Source organism: Ictidomys tridecemlineatus, chromosome 11 (assembly GCF_052094955.1).
Source record: "Ictidomys tridecemlineatus isolate mIctTri1 chromosome 11, mIctTri1.hap1, whole genome shotgun sequence".
NCBI lineage: Eukaryota > Metazoa > Chordata > Mammalia > Rodentia > Sciuridae > Ictidomys > Ictidomys tridecemlineatus.
In genome coordinates, this window is record NC_135487.1 from 111,125,108 (window position 1) to 111,139,315 (window position 14,208).

At 40.6% G+C, this 14,208-nt stretch overlaps 1 pseudogene; it reads left to right on the plus strand.

Annotated features, from left to right (window-relative positions):
* The first annotated feature begins 2,076 nt into the window (after positions 1 to 2,076).
* On the plus strand, positions 2,077 to 2,182 carry LOC120891113 (U2 spliceosomal RNA; annotated as a pseudogene).
* The last annotated feature ends 12,026 nt before the right edge of the window (positions 2,183 to 14,208 follow it).

Sequence of the window (14,208 nt, forward strand, 5' to 3'; positions counted from 1 at the left end):
ATACCTTGATACAGTGAGGGGGAAAGAGAGAAGGAAGTCTTTTTATGCCCAGATAAAGGGAGACACAGAAACAAACCCAAGAACACAACTGTATATTATCACCCCCTGGTCTCTTATCAAGGTGAGTAGGGCTCTCAGTCTGGCCCATGGTCCTTCTCTAGGCAGGATGTGGAATTACCACCTCTAAAGGTCTGGCTTGGCATTTAGCCTCATGTTAAAAATTCTGGTTTTCAAGGCCCTGCTCCATCTCACTGATGGGATGGCTGGCAAGGGTATAGATGGCAAATCCATCGGAGGGGCCCCAGATGCCTTCAGGCATCACAGAAATGGGTCTCGTTGTACAGAAAAAGGATCCAAGATAAAACGCATGAGTTCAAAAGATCAAGATGCATTTTCATTGATCTTGGACTTGTAAGAGCTGCGCCATCCATCACAGTCGTTCAAAAATTCGTATTAATGGCCCAGAGTGCTGGGGCTCCCATATGGTTTGTCTTTGTAACATTTGGTCTTGGGCATCTCTTTGGAATCGGCATGAGAATCTGTCAGTGTCAGATCCAGACCCAGACCTGCTGTCTTACTCCCAACAGCAGTGGAAGGAAGGGTGAGAGGAGCGGGTTCTTAAACCGTGCCTCAGATGGATTCAGGGTCAGCCGAGGAGCTATCTTGCTCCTGGAAGAAAACTAAAGTGAGATTCAGCCGGCCAAAGAGAAAGTTCTAGGACAGATTTTGGAAACATGTTGAGGAAGCAGGAAGCCTGGAAAGGGATTTCTGCTCTCTTCCATCCTGCCGAGATGTGCTCATGGGATCCTCTCTGATAGAGAAGTCATGGGTATTTGATGGATTTTGGGTTTAGGACAAATCAATAGGGCAGACAGAGGAAAAAGCCGTCCTTCTTGCTCCCTCTCCTGACCTCACAATGCAGTGCACATCAACATGACCTAGGGAGAAAAAAGTCCAAGGCTTTGTTATCCAACGTGGAAGGCACTGCTAACCTGACTACTGAGGACTTGCAATGACTGGTGTGGATTGAAAATGTGCTATAAATGTGATAACTGTAAAAGACACATCCGATTCAAAGATGTCGTGTGAAGAAAAAAAAAAAACATTGTGAAATGAAGTCCTATTAGTTTTACATGGAAAACATGTTTAAAATGTATTTTTATTTCAAGTAAAAATATATTACTCAATTAATTTATCCTTTTTTAAAATGCAGCTACTAAATTTATCCCAAGTCATATGTGTAAATCATGTATTATTTCTACTGTGAAGTTCTATTCCAGAATATGCTATATCAGTTTTCTTGGGCTGTTATGAGGAAGTACCACAAATCAGGCGGCTTAAAGAGAATTTTATTTGTGCAATTCTAGAAGCCAGAGGTCTGAAGTCAAGAAGCCGTAAAGGCTGGTTCCTTCTGGAGGGCTCTGAGAGAGAATTTGTCCCATGCAACAATCCTAGTGGTGGTGGTCAGCGAATCCTTGCAGTTTCTTGACTTACGAGTGCATCAATCCAATCCCTGCATCTGTTGGCGTATCTCACTCTTCTCAGTGTGTCTGTGTGTCTCTTCTCCTCTTCTCAAAAGGACACCAGTCATATTGAATCTAGTGTGACGTCTTAACCAATTACATCTGCAAAGACCCTATTTCCAAACAAAGTCACATTCTGAGGTTCCAGGAAGGACATGAATTTGAGGGGACATTATTCTGCCCAGTACAGTGGCTAATCTAGTCCTTTCATGGGGCCAGCAAACCTCTCTCCATGAAGACACCTTTTCTCAGCATCGAGTGGAGGCCTGCCAGACCTCACACCCCTAAAGTACTACTGTCTAGAGGGGAGCTTGTTGAGGTGCAGTGCACTCTGGACTAAAGATTAGGAGACTTGGGTTCTTGCCCTGGATCTATCTTTAACCACCAACATGGCCCTCAGCAGAAATGCTAAACCACTCCGAATCTCACAGTGGTGCACATGGGAACACAAACCCCTAAACTTCCAAATCTAAAAAAAAAAAAAAAAAAAAAAAATTGCTGTGAGGTTCACATTGGATAATTATGAAAGTGTTTTTCAAAGTACTAACAACCTATTGCTTCGTGGCCTTTGGGCTGAGATCAAGAGTAGTATCTGCTCTTATCAGCTTAAAGTACTGATAATTTATATGCATCCTTCTCGTTCCCTCTCCTGACCTTAAGTCCTAGTTACAGGCTATAAGTTACTGCCAACGGGAGCCTTTCTCTCCAGCTTTTGTTTTGTTTTAATTTTTCTTACTTCAGATTGAACCCAGGGGTGCTTCACCACTGAGCTACATCCCCATCCCTTTTTATTTTTTTATTTTGAGACAGAGTCTCACTAAGTTGTTTAGGGCCTCACTAAGTTGCTGAGGGTAACCTGTAATCCTCCTGGGACTACAGGCATGTGTCACCATACCTGGATCTCCCTAATTTTGAGAGAAACAGAAGAACACGCTAAATACCAAAAGATCTGGAATCTCCCCCATCTGTTAGAAATGGAGAGATTCCAGAAAAATCCTTCCAGCTGAGTTTTGTGTTCCCCAAACTATTGTTTCAATAGTCGTCCTTCTGTGATGAAAAAACTATTTGTAAATTCAGAAAAAAAAAATTTTAATTTTTTTTTCTGAATTTATAAATAAGTAAATAAATACATGTTCCCCCCTCCCAAGAAAACAAACAAAAATTAGTCACTTCCTGCTCAAAAGCTTTTACCAAATGTGTGTGTTTGTGTGTGTGTGTGTGTGTTTAAGTAATGAATTAATGATGGCACAGAGCTTGCCATTAACCCAGGCAGGTAGAGAGAGTGGGATGGTCTTCTGCTAGTCTTCTTTGGGTTGAGGGTCTAGGATTGGGAGTCTGGGAAAATAAGCAGAAGACCTTAGCTGACTGATTTGAAAAATTGAAAAATTGAGTGCTGATATGCTTTGGATATGTTCAAATGTGTCCCTGCCCCCAACACACACACCAAAGTTAATGTGTTGGAAGCTTGGTCTTCAGTGTGACAATGATGGTGTGGAACCTGTAAGAGGCGGGACCTAGTGGGAGACCCTTACATCAGTGGAGCATGTACTCAGAAGGGAATGCTGGACTTTCACCTCTCTGCTTTCTATTTTACAGTGTCATCTCTCCTCCCACAGGTTCTTCCAGTCCTGCCATCTACCATGATCCCTTGTCAGACTTGGGACTGTGTTATTTGGATTTTCAGCCTCCAAAACTGTGAGCTAAATAAGTCTCTTTTCTTTATAAAGCTAGCTTGACTCAGATATTTAGTTACATAACAAAAAGCAGACTTAGGTTGGTTCCACGATGCCCTTTAGTAGATGAATAGATTTTTAAAAATGTGGCATATATACACAATGGAATATTATTCAGCTATAAAAGAGAATAGAATCATGGCATTTGTAGGTAATTGGATGGAGTTGGAGAAGATAATGCTAAGTGAAGTTAGCCAATCCCCAAACAACAAATGCTGAATGTTTTCTCTGATATAAGGAGGCTGACTCATAGTGAGGTAGGGAGGGGGAGCATGGGAGGAATAGACGAACTCTAGATAGGGCAGAGGGGTGGGAGGGGAAGGGAGGAGGCAAGGGGTTAGCAAGGATGGTGGAATGTGATAGACATCATTATTGGTGTGAACATACTTTATATACAAACAGAGATATGAAAAATTGTGCTCTCTATGTTAATAAGAATTATAATACATTCCACTGTCATGTATTGTAAAAAATAAAATTAATTAAAATAAATAAGTAAATAAATAAATGTTCCCCCCTCCCAAGAAAACAAACAAAAAGCAGACTTAGACGTGTGATATACATAGGAGAAAATGGACACTATGTTACACGGTCTACATGCAGATATCCAGATGAAGCCCAGGACACCGACGCCAACTATAAAGCAGGTCCAGTTGGCTGGACAGAGAGCAACAACTTCAGCAAGACCAGGTTCTAATAGCCCATCAGACAAAGGAGGCTCAGAGCCTGAATTAGAAACACTTGCCATTTCTTGTGAGGCCCAAGAAAGCTATTTATTTTGTTTTTTCCCAGACTGTTTTATTTGGCAAATCCTAAGTGAAATGGCATCCTCTCTCCCCAGGGTGCTTGGGGCTATTTGTTTGTTTTTGCAATTGGCCATTTTACAAGTCGGGGTCATGGGCACTCACACTGAGACCTGATGCCACTGGTGAGCACATTACTCTGCTGAAATATAGGGCTTGGGTAAGGTCAGTAGTGTGACAGAAGGCTGTGCCTGAGGATGGCAATGCATTTCTCATCCATGTTGCTGATGGCTACTGTCTGCAGTTCCACCAATGAGCCTTCCCAATCCTCCTCCCTCATGGTTCACTGACATTCCTAAGTCAAGGTTGGATTAGCTACCCTTATCCCCTGCGTCCCCAGCAACAGTTTCTGTCGATGTCACCTTCCTCCTAAAATTCCTCGTTCTCCAATAGTCTCCCATTCCACCGGAAGGCTATCTCTTCTAAGTAGGGTGACTAGCTGTCCCCAGTTTATCTGAGTCACTTCTAGTTTGTTTTTATGCTGGCGTAATGGTGCCTCCTTCTTTCAAAATTGCACTTGGATGACAAATTATAAGGACACCCGATACCCGGTTTTCTAAAAAGAGGTCTTTTGAACCCTAGCACCAGAAGATACCCAGAGCAATGTTTCCTTAGGTAAAAAAGTTTGAAAATCTCACACATTTTCTCTTAGAACGTCGCAGTTTATGTTAGAAAACTAAGGGCTCTGGGAAGACCCTGAATAAATACATCTGTTTAATGTTGTTTGATTCCCAATATTTAATAAGCCACATTCTCTGACTTTTAATAATTATTATTAATGGTTTCTCAGAAAACAGTTTGGAAAAAATGCTTTCCCGAAGCATTGGAGACCCAATGTGTTGCTTCTCTCAGACACCAAATTTCAAAAAGATGCCTCAGAGAGCAGCCCTTGACCATCTGAAGGATGGATAGCACCATTTGCAAATTATCTATGTTGGTCACAACTGGATTTCTTCATTAAAAATCAGATAATGTGATCTGATACATTTATCTGATGTGGTCTAACAATGAATGAGATATTTTAAACCAGGATAGAACTGAACATAAACCTGTCTTCTACACACTGTTCTGTTTTCATTCCCCCATGGTAGTTGGTGACCTCGGGACAGATTTCTAGCTCCTTCCCAGAGGCCGGAGGAACGGAGCAAGCTATTGACATTTCTGAGCAGCGTCTGAGAGAGGTAGGAGTTCCTCCCTTGAACAAAGTAGACGAGGGCTTTGCAGGCAGATTAAATGATTTCCATGAAAGTTAATAAGTGTAGAACATTATGGTATGAGTTAGCATTAAGAACAAATGAGGAAGTGGTGAGGGACGAGGCTGGTGCTAGATCGCCCAAAGGCACCAGGGTGGACAGCTGAGGCCCCTGCCATTCAATAACTCGAAGATTCATGACCATCTTCCTTCAGGTTGTCACCAGCTTTTATGCCTTGGAATGATAGAGCAGTTCTTATTAACCATGTCAAAAGCTCAAAGCAGAAGGTCAAACCCAAGCAGGAATGAGGACAATGCTGATGGATTTCCCTGCCCAATCTAAGAGGATCCGTATGTCACTGGAGACTAGCCCTACCAAGGGTCAGGATATTGTGCAAACATGCCTCACACTGCCTTAAAAAGAGGCTCCTGGAGGTTTTTCCAGTCAAACGGATATTTGATCCAACCCAAGATGCCCCCAGCCACTGGAGGAACCATACTGGCTCAAAGTGCCAGGAGGATACTACACCCAGGCAACCTTAATGAGGCTACTTGGATCTGAAGCCTGCACAGAACCGCGGTGCCACCCATCGGGTCAAGTGAAGTGGGTGTGGGCTTCTGCTGGGCCAAGATTAGTATTTCCCCTTACTTGAGGACAGCATTATGCCTGGAAGAGAGCAAGCTGCCCCGAGAACTGAGCCCAGAACTAATTTAACAGACATTGCTTTATATAGCTCGGCTGGGAAGGCATCAGGGCCTGTGCTTTTCCGTGGGCTAAAACTTGGAGCAGAGGCCCCTGGATGTCACCGAAAACCCTAGAGCTGGTAAGAATTGCTACAGGCATATCCTGCCTTTTGCCCCTTGTGTTCTCTTAAGCATTATTGGCTCTGTTTAGCTAAGAAATTCCTGTTTTTGTTTGACATGTATGATGACGATTACAGAAAGTCAGATCATTTCTGTGTCCTTGAGAGTCTCCGGGAGCTAGGGATTTCTTTTTTTCTTATTGTTTTCTGAACAATTAAATTTTTAAACTTATACTTCCAGAAAATTTCCTTCAAGTTCAATTTGATTACCCCTGTGTCAACAATTCTGCTGTTACCAGGGCTGGCTGCATGGGTCTCACACTCAGAGGACCTCACAGTTGGTTCAAGGTCATCTTAAAATTCGCAATGAATTTGAACAAGGAGCCTTACAGTTTCATTTTGTTCTGGTCCTGTATTCGTACGTAGTGATCCTGATTGCAACGGACAAAAATAACTATCTGTGACTTTGGAGTATCACATTTTCAAAGTGTTTTCACATTTCTTATCTCATCTGATCCTCAATAAAGCAGACAGAAAAAGCAGGGAAACTAGTAGAGAAGGCATTATCTTGATGATAAATAAGAACTGAGTTCCAAAGCAGGTTCTGAAGTTATCTCATCTTGGGCCAGTTATTTAATTTCTTTGATCCTCAGCTTTCTTCTTTGTAAAATAGCACAACAACCTGCCACATTAAAGTTGACGAGATAATTTTGTGAAATAATGTATGTGGCTTGCCCAGAACATACAGATACTGAATAAATTTGTTTCTCTCTTCTTTTCTAGCTTCTCTTCACACCTACTTTCTGCAAGATACAGAAATTAAATCTGAAAGATTTAGATGATCTGCCTAGTGCGTTATTCTGGGTTCTATGAAAAGCAGAAGTCAAGCTGGAGTTCAGTGTGCAAAGATTTATTAGAGGAAATGTCTATGCAAAAGTGAGGAAAGAAAGGACTGTAGGCAGACCAGGAAGTGAGAGAAAATTGGGTGGATATATGCTGGACTGCTGCGCCATCTCCTTGAGTCTTCTAGAATCATCCCTCACCGTAGTCCCACGTCTCCCAAGAAGGTGTTGCCTGAGCAGCCTTTCCAGCCTTAGATAGAGCTGCTCTCTGTAGGTGTGCTCTCGACATAAAGGAGCCCTTTTAGGCTCCAGACCAATTATTCTCCCTGAATTCAGGGGATCATGAAGCACATCTTCATGACTACCACACCAAACTTCACACTGCTTGGTGACCAAACCAGAGCCACCTTTGATTGGCCAGAAATCCAATGAACCCAGCATCCTCCTGTAGTGTGATGGAAATTGGTTTTTTCTTGTTATTATAATTTCTCAATTATGTCAACTGCATAAACTATTGGATCTCACTGACATTTCTATACATGCATGCACTATGCTTTGATTGTATCTGTCATTCCCCAGGATGCTCTACTGCCTCCCCCACCCCCTTCCTCTGTGCTCTGTCCCCAACTCCTTCCCTAGTAGTCTGTCTTCTATTAGGAAATTATTCTTGAGCCATTGCCTTCTCAAAAGCGGAAGAGCTCGAACTGGCAGTTCTGCCTGGCTCTGACAGAGTGTGCACACTGCTCAACCCAACTCTACAGGAATTTTGGAGCCCAGGAGAAGAGATTTATTCATTCAAAAGGACATAACCCTTTCCACAACCTCCTTTCAGTAATACATTAAAGGTGGTTCAAGGGAAATTCTGCAAAGGTTAAGTATCCTTTGGCTGTCATGGCCCTTGAAATAAATTTTAAAGAAAACAAGAGGAAAAGAAAGAAAGAGGAAAGTGGAGGTGAGAGAGGAATAAAGCTACTTCCTGCTGCCAAAGACTTTCATTGCGGTGTTGACCCATTTGACATTTGGGGGAAGCAAGTGAAGATAAGGAAGGAGACCTTGTTGTTGGCAATTTCGAAATTTTTGGCCACTTGCACGACTTTTCACAGTTCATGAGAGGCAGAGCTGGAGGACCAGCCCATACCTTCTGCCCTCCCCCAGTAGAACTGGGTCCACACAACACCAATAAAGTCCTCCAACTGAATCACAGAAAATGTTAGTCACTTCAGCAAATTGTTATTCTGGTGGCTCAATGCCTTTGCCCATGCACTTCCTCTGGAGCTTTCATGGGGCTCTAGAGGGGAAGACACATAATCACTGCCAACATTTATGAGAGCGAGAGGGGAAGATCACGAAAAAGCATAAGCAACCCTAAGCAATCCAGAGTAAGCAGATGGTAGGCAGAGGAAAGGGGAAGGAAGGAAAGAGCAAGAAAGGTAGCCCAGTTAGGAGTCAATCCAAATAAAGAAATGTTCTTAAAGTACATTCAATTTCACTTTGTTTTTTTTTGCACCTACATAAGGTATTCATGCAAACTCCTCAAAGATTCGCCTTCAGGAACAAAAATGATTTGTAATGTATGTTTCTCATTAACTCAAATGTCCCTGATTCAGAGATTCAAATGCTTAAAACAAGGTCTGAAATCTAACTTGACTTTCTAATACATATTAAGAAAGACGGACTAAACCAATGCAGAGAGTGGGGGGAAGAAAGAATCTGGGGGAGTTTGATGTTAACTCACTTGAAAGAAAAATAAGAACCATTTACCTCGTTCAGCAGCATTCATTTAGTTGCCAAAAAAAAAAAAATAATAATAATTCAGTCTAACTCACTAAAAATAGATATAAAAGGAGGTAAAGTTAATCTGGTGGAAAATGATAGGATAAACCAAATTCCTTTTTTAATATTATTTTATTCATTCTTAATACCTAATTCAGAACAGCTTTCTTATATCATACTTCCTCTTTACCACCACCCCCACAATTTCACACATACACACCCTGCCCAGTTAATCTAAATTAAAGAAATTTTACTGTGTTTGCTTGGTAAATTTGTAGAAGCCTGTTTCCATCCATGATGCCAAGTGGGAAAGTGAAGGCCCATGGCAAAAAATTTTTTAAAAGGCACAATGGTTTTTTTTATCCCACAAAAAACACAAAATCCAAGCTTTTACCCAGTTATTCCAGCACAATATTCTTCCAGTCCATGAACACAGAATATCTTTCCACTCCTTTATATCCTTTACATTTATTTAATTGATGTTTTATAGTTTTCATTGTAGACATCTTTTACCTTGTTGTTTAAATTTATTTGTAGGTATTTTAAATTTTTGTAGCTATTGTACCTGGGATAGTTTTCTTGATCGCTTTTATAAGGTAGCTCACTACTGTGTGCATATAGAAACACCACAGGTTTATGTGGTCGCTTTTATACCTTGTGACATTAATGAATTCACTTACTAATTCCAAGAGTTTTGGGGTGGGAGTCTTGAGGATTTTCTGTATTTAAGGTCATGTCATCTGAAAACAAGCACAGTTTGACTTTCTTCTTTCCAATGTGGATGTCATTTGTTTCTTTGTCTTGCCTAATTTCTGTGGCTAGAACTTTAAGTCCTATGTTAAAAAAAAAAAGTGATGAAAATGGACATACTTGCTTGTTCCAGATCTTAGAGGACCCCTTCCATGTGATATAAGCTGTGGGCTTGTCATATATGACTTTTATTATATTGCCTCTCAAGAATTTAAAGCAGTCTACTCATCAGCAATATTTGAATTCTATAAGCTTGAACTGTATTTTCATTCAATCCAGATCTCACCAACTTATTCACAAAATGTTCTGAAATCTTTGTCAAGTGTCACATTAATAGTGTGATTAGCTAATTCATAGCATCTCTCTCCTAACCAGTTAACTAAGTAATTCTAACCTCCAAAAAAATTGAGATTTGCTTGAAATAACTTTCTGTTAACAATCCTTGGCTAACTCTTATGAATTGTTGCTGTCTTTTCTAAACATTCTCCAAACATCTGTTTATTAATATACTCCACAATATTCCCCAGATTTGACATCACTTCCACATTGTTTAAATACCCTTTCTCCCAACTCCTCTTTCAAAATAATGATATTTTTCCTTCTCCAATTTTTTTTTTAAAAACTCTCAGCACCATGATTTCTTTACCAGAAACAACAATGGTTTCTTCATCTCATCTATAAATTTCTCCAGGGTAAGATTCATCTGGATCTAAGACTTGAACTTAATGAAATCTGAAACCTCATGCCCCAAGTCACAAAAAGCACCGGCAGCTACCAAATACTGTAACCATGACTACAAATAATCTTGGCAATAGGTCAGGAAACTTTATCTTACTTATGGAGCACCTCCAGGCAGGGAAACTTAAATGTCCACTCAGCTATGTGCTCAGGGTCTGCTATGTGCCAGGCATTTAACACAGATAACTCATTTAATTCTAATTGAAATACTATGAAAATTGAGATGCGGAGAAGAAAATTGACCAAGATGACATAGCTAGAGTCAAACTGAGTCAGCAGTCCACCAGATCTTTCCAACTCGAAAACTTAGATTCTCCCCACTGAGCCATATCTACCTTCTTACTAGAATTCTTGACCCATGTGGGAGCCCAGGCCCAGGTTAGGACCAGGTCTGCCTTACCAACCAGCAGACCCACAGGCAGACCCCAGGCCCAGGCCCAGGAAAGCCCCTACTGACCTGCCAACCTACACTGGATCCAGGTCCAGACCTAGGACCACCTCTGTCAACCCAGGTGGAAGCCCAGGCCCAGGTCAGCTCCCACACCCTGCCCACCTGGAAGCCCAGGCCTAACTCACCCCCATTTTGGGACACTGCAGCCATGGCCATAGCCTTCCTCGCACAGTAGTCTCCACCTTGTGACAACAGACAGGACCTAGAAGCAACTGCATCTTGGAACAGTCATCCCAAAGTCAGTGTAAGGTCCACCCTTTCAGCCCCATCTCTGAAAGAGGCTGCATCCATCTTGGGACATTCCCACTGCTATCTCAAGTTACCTCTGCTATTGCCACCACCATCCTTAGTTGCAGTAGCAGCCATCAGGGGACACCAACAGGGTTTGAAAGCCCAACACCAAGGTGAGGTACAGATAATCTGCACGGATCCTACAAGATTATAGAGTAGAAAATGCAACACCTCAGATCTGCACTGCAGAAAGGAAGACACATAGACAACAGGAAAAAAAAAAGGGAAGAAAGTTCCCCCAAACAAACCAGGACACTATAATAACAGAACCCATGGGCAGCATAGTTGATGAAATGCCAGAGAAGGAGTTCAGAATATACATAATTAAAATGATCTGTGAATTAAAGAATGACCTAAATGAGCAAATACAGGCAAAAACTTATCACTCCAAAAAGAGGTAAGAGAGCAAATATAGGAAAGCATTAATGACACCAGTAAACAGGTAAGGGAGCAAACACAAGCATCCATTGATCACACAACAAAAAAGATAAGGGAACAAATACAGGTAGCAAAAGATTAATTCAAGAAAGAGATACAGAAAACAATAAACATAATCCATCACATCAACAGACTTACAGATGAGAAACATATGATTATATCAATGGCTGCAGAGAAAGCATTTGACAAAACACAGCACCCTTTCATGTTCAAAACACTAGAAAAACAAGGGATAGTAGGAACATACCTCAATGTTGTAAAAGCTATCTATGCTAAACCCCAGGTCAACATCATTCTAAATGAAGAAAAACTGGAAGCATTCCCTCTAAAAACTGGAACAAGACAGGGATGCTCTCTTTCACTACTTCTATTTGAAATAGTCCTTGAAACTCTAGTCAGAGAAATTAGATGAAATAAATTAAAGGAATACAAATAGGAAAAGAAGAACTCAAACTATTATCATTTGCTAACAACATGATTCTATACTTAGAGGATCCAGAAAACTTCTAGAATTAATAAATGAATTCAGCAAAGTAGCAGGATGTAAAATCAATACCCATAAATCAAATGCATTTCTATATATCAGTGATGAGTCCTCTGAAAGAGAAATTAGAAAAACTACCCCATTCACAATTGTCTAAAAATAATAATGAAAAAAATAACATACTTGGGAATCAACAAGAGTAAAAAACCTCTACAGTGAAAACTACAGAACATTAAAGAGAGAAATGAAAGAAGACTTTAGAAGATGGAAAGAGCTCCCATGCTCTTGGATAGGCAAAATTAATATTGCCAAAATAGCCATACTACCAAAAGTGCTATGCAGATTCAATGGAATTCCAATTAAAATCCCATTGTCATTCTTCATAGAAATAGTAAAAGCAATCATGAAATTCATTTGGAAAAATAAGAGACCCATAATAGCCAAAGCAATCCTTAGCAAGAAGAGTGAAGCAGGAGGCATCACAATACCAGACCTTAAACTGTACTACAAAGCTACAATAACAAAAATGGCATGGTATTGGCACCAAAATGGATAGATAGACCAGTGTTACAGAATAGAAGACACAGACCCAAACTCACATGAGTGCAGTTATCTCATATTAGACAAAGGCAACAAAAACATATATTGGACAAAAGATAGCCTCTTCAACAAACGATGCTGGGAGAACTGGAAATCCATATGCAGCAAAATGAAACTAAACCTCTTTCTTTCACCATATGCAAAACTCAACTCAAAGCAGATCAAGGACCTAAGAATTAGTCCAAAGACCTTGAGTCTAACAGAAGGAAAAGTAGGCCCAAATCTTCATCACATCAGATTAGGCTCTGACTTCCTTAACAAGACTCCTAAACTGCAAGAAATAAAATCAAGAATTAATAAATGGGATGAACTCAAACTAAAAAAGTTTCTTCTCAGAAAAAGAAACAATCAGTGAGGTGAAGAGAGAGCCTACATTTTGGGACCAAACTTTTGCCACATGCACATCAGATAGAGCACTAAACCCAGGATATATAAAGAACTCAAAAATCTTAACACCAAAAACACAAACAACCCAATCAATAAATGGGCTAAGGTGCTGAACAGACACTTCTCAGATGAAGATCTACATTCAGTCAACAAATATATGAAAAAACGTTTAACATCCCTATTAATTAGAGAAATGTAAATCAAAACTACTGTAAGATTTTATCTCATGCCAGTCAGAATGGCAGTTATCAAGAATACAGACAACAAAAAATGTTGGCAAGGACATGGGGGAAAAGGCACACTCATACATTGCTGGTGGGACTGAAAATTGGTGCAACCACATTGGGAAGCAGTGTGGAGATTCCTCAGCAAAATGGGAATGGAACCACCACTTGACCCAGCTATCCCACTCCTCACTCTATACCCAAAGGACTTAAAATCAGCATACTTTAGTCATGCAGCCACATCAATGTTTATAGCAGCTCAACTCACAAGAACTCAACTGTGGAACCAACCTAAATGCCCGTCAATAGATGAATGGATAAAGAAACTGTGGTAAATATACACAATGGAATATTACTCAGCATTAAAAGAGAATGAAATTATGGCATTTGCAGGTAAATGGATGGAGTCCAAGAATATCATGGTAAGCGAAGTAAGCCTATTCCAAAAAAACCAAAGGCCAAATGTTCTCCCTGATAAGTGGATGTTGATCCATAATGGGTGGGGTGGGAATGAGAAAAATGGAGGAAATTGGGCAAAGGGGAGGGTGAGAGCATAGGGGCAGGAGAAATGGTGGAATGAGATGGACATCGTCACCCTGGGTACATGTATGACTGCACATGTGGGGTGACACTACATCATGTACAACCAGAGAAATGGAAATTTGTACTGCAACTGTGTACAAAGAGGCAAAATACATTCTGCTGTCATATATATCTAATTTAAATTAATTAATTAATTTTTTAAAAAAACAACTCTCATACCATCTACTTGCCTATCTCAGGCTTCAATTCCTTTTTAATTTATAAGCATTTGCAAAGTAACTGAGCATGTTCTTGCAAAAGAAGCTTTTTAGTTTTTCACAAGCTTCAACTTACCCTGTATTTTCATGCTGACCTCAGTCTCTCTGTTTATAATGAGCTTAAAATGCCCTTGGTCAGATTGATGAATCTTTGCTCCTTTGAATCCTCAGAATATGCAATCTGCCAGGAGCAGTGGTACATGCTTGTAATCTCACTGGCTTGGAGGCTGAGGCAGGAGGATCATGAGTTCAAAGCCAGCCTCAGCAATTTAGTGAGGCCCTAAGCAGCTCAGTGAGATGCTGTCTCTAAATAAAATACAAAATACGGCTGGGAATGTGATTCAGTGGTCGAGTGCCCCTGAGTCCAATCCCTGGT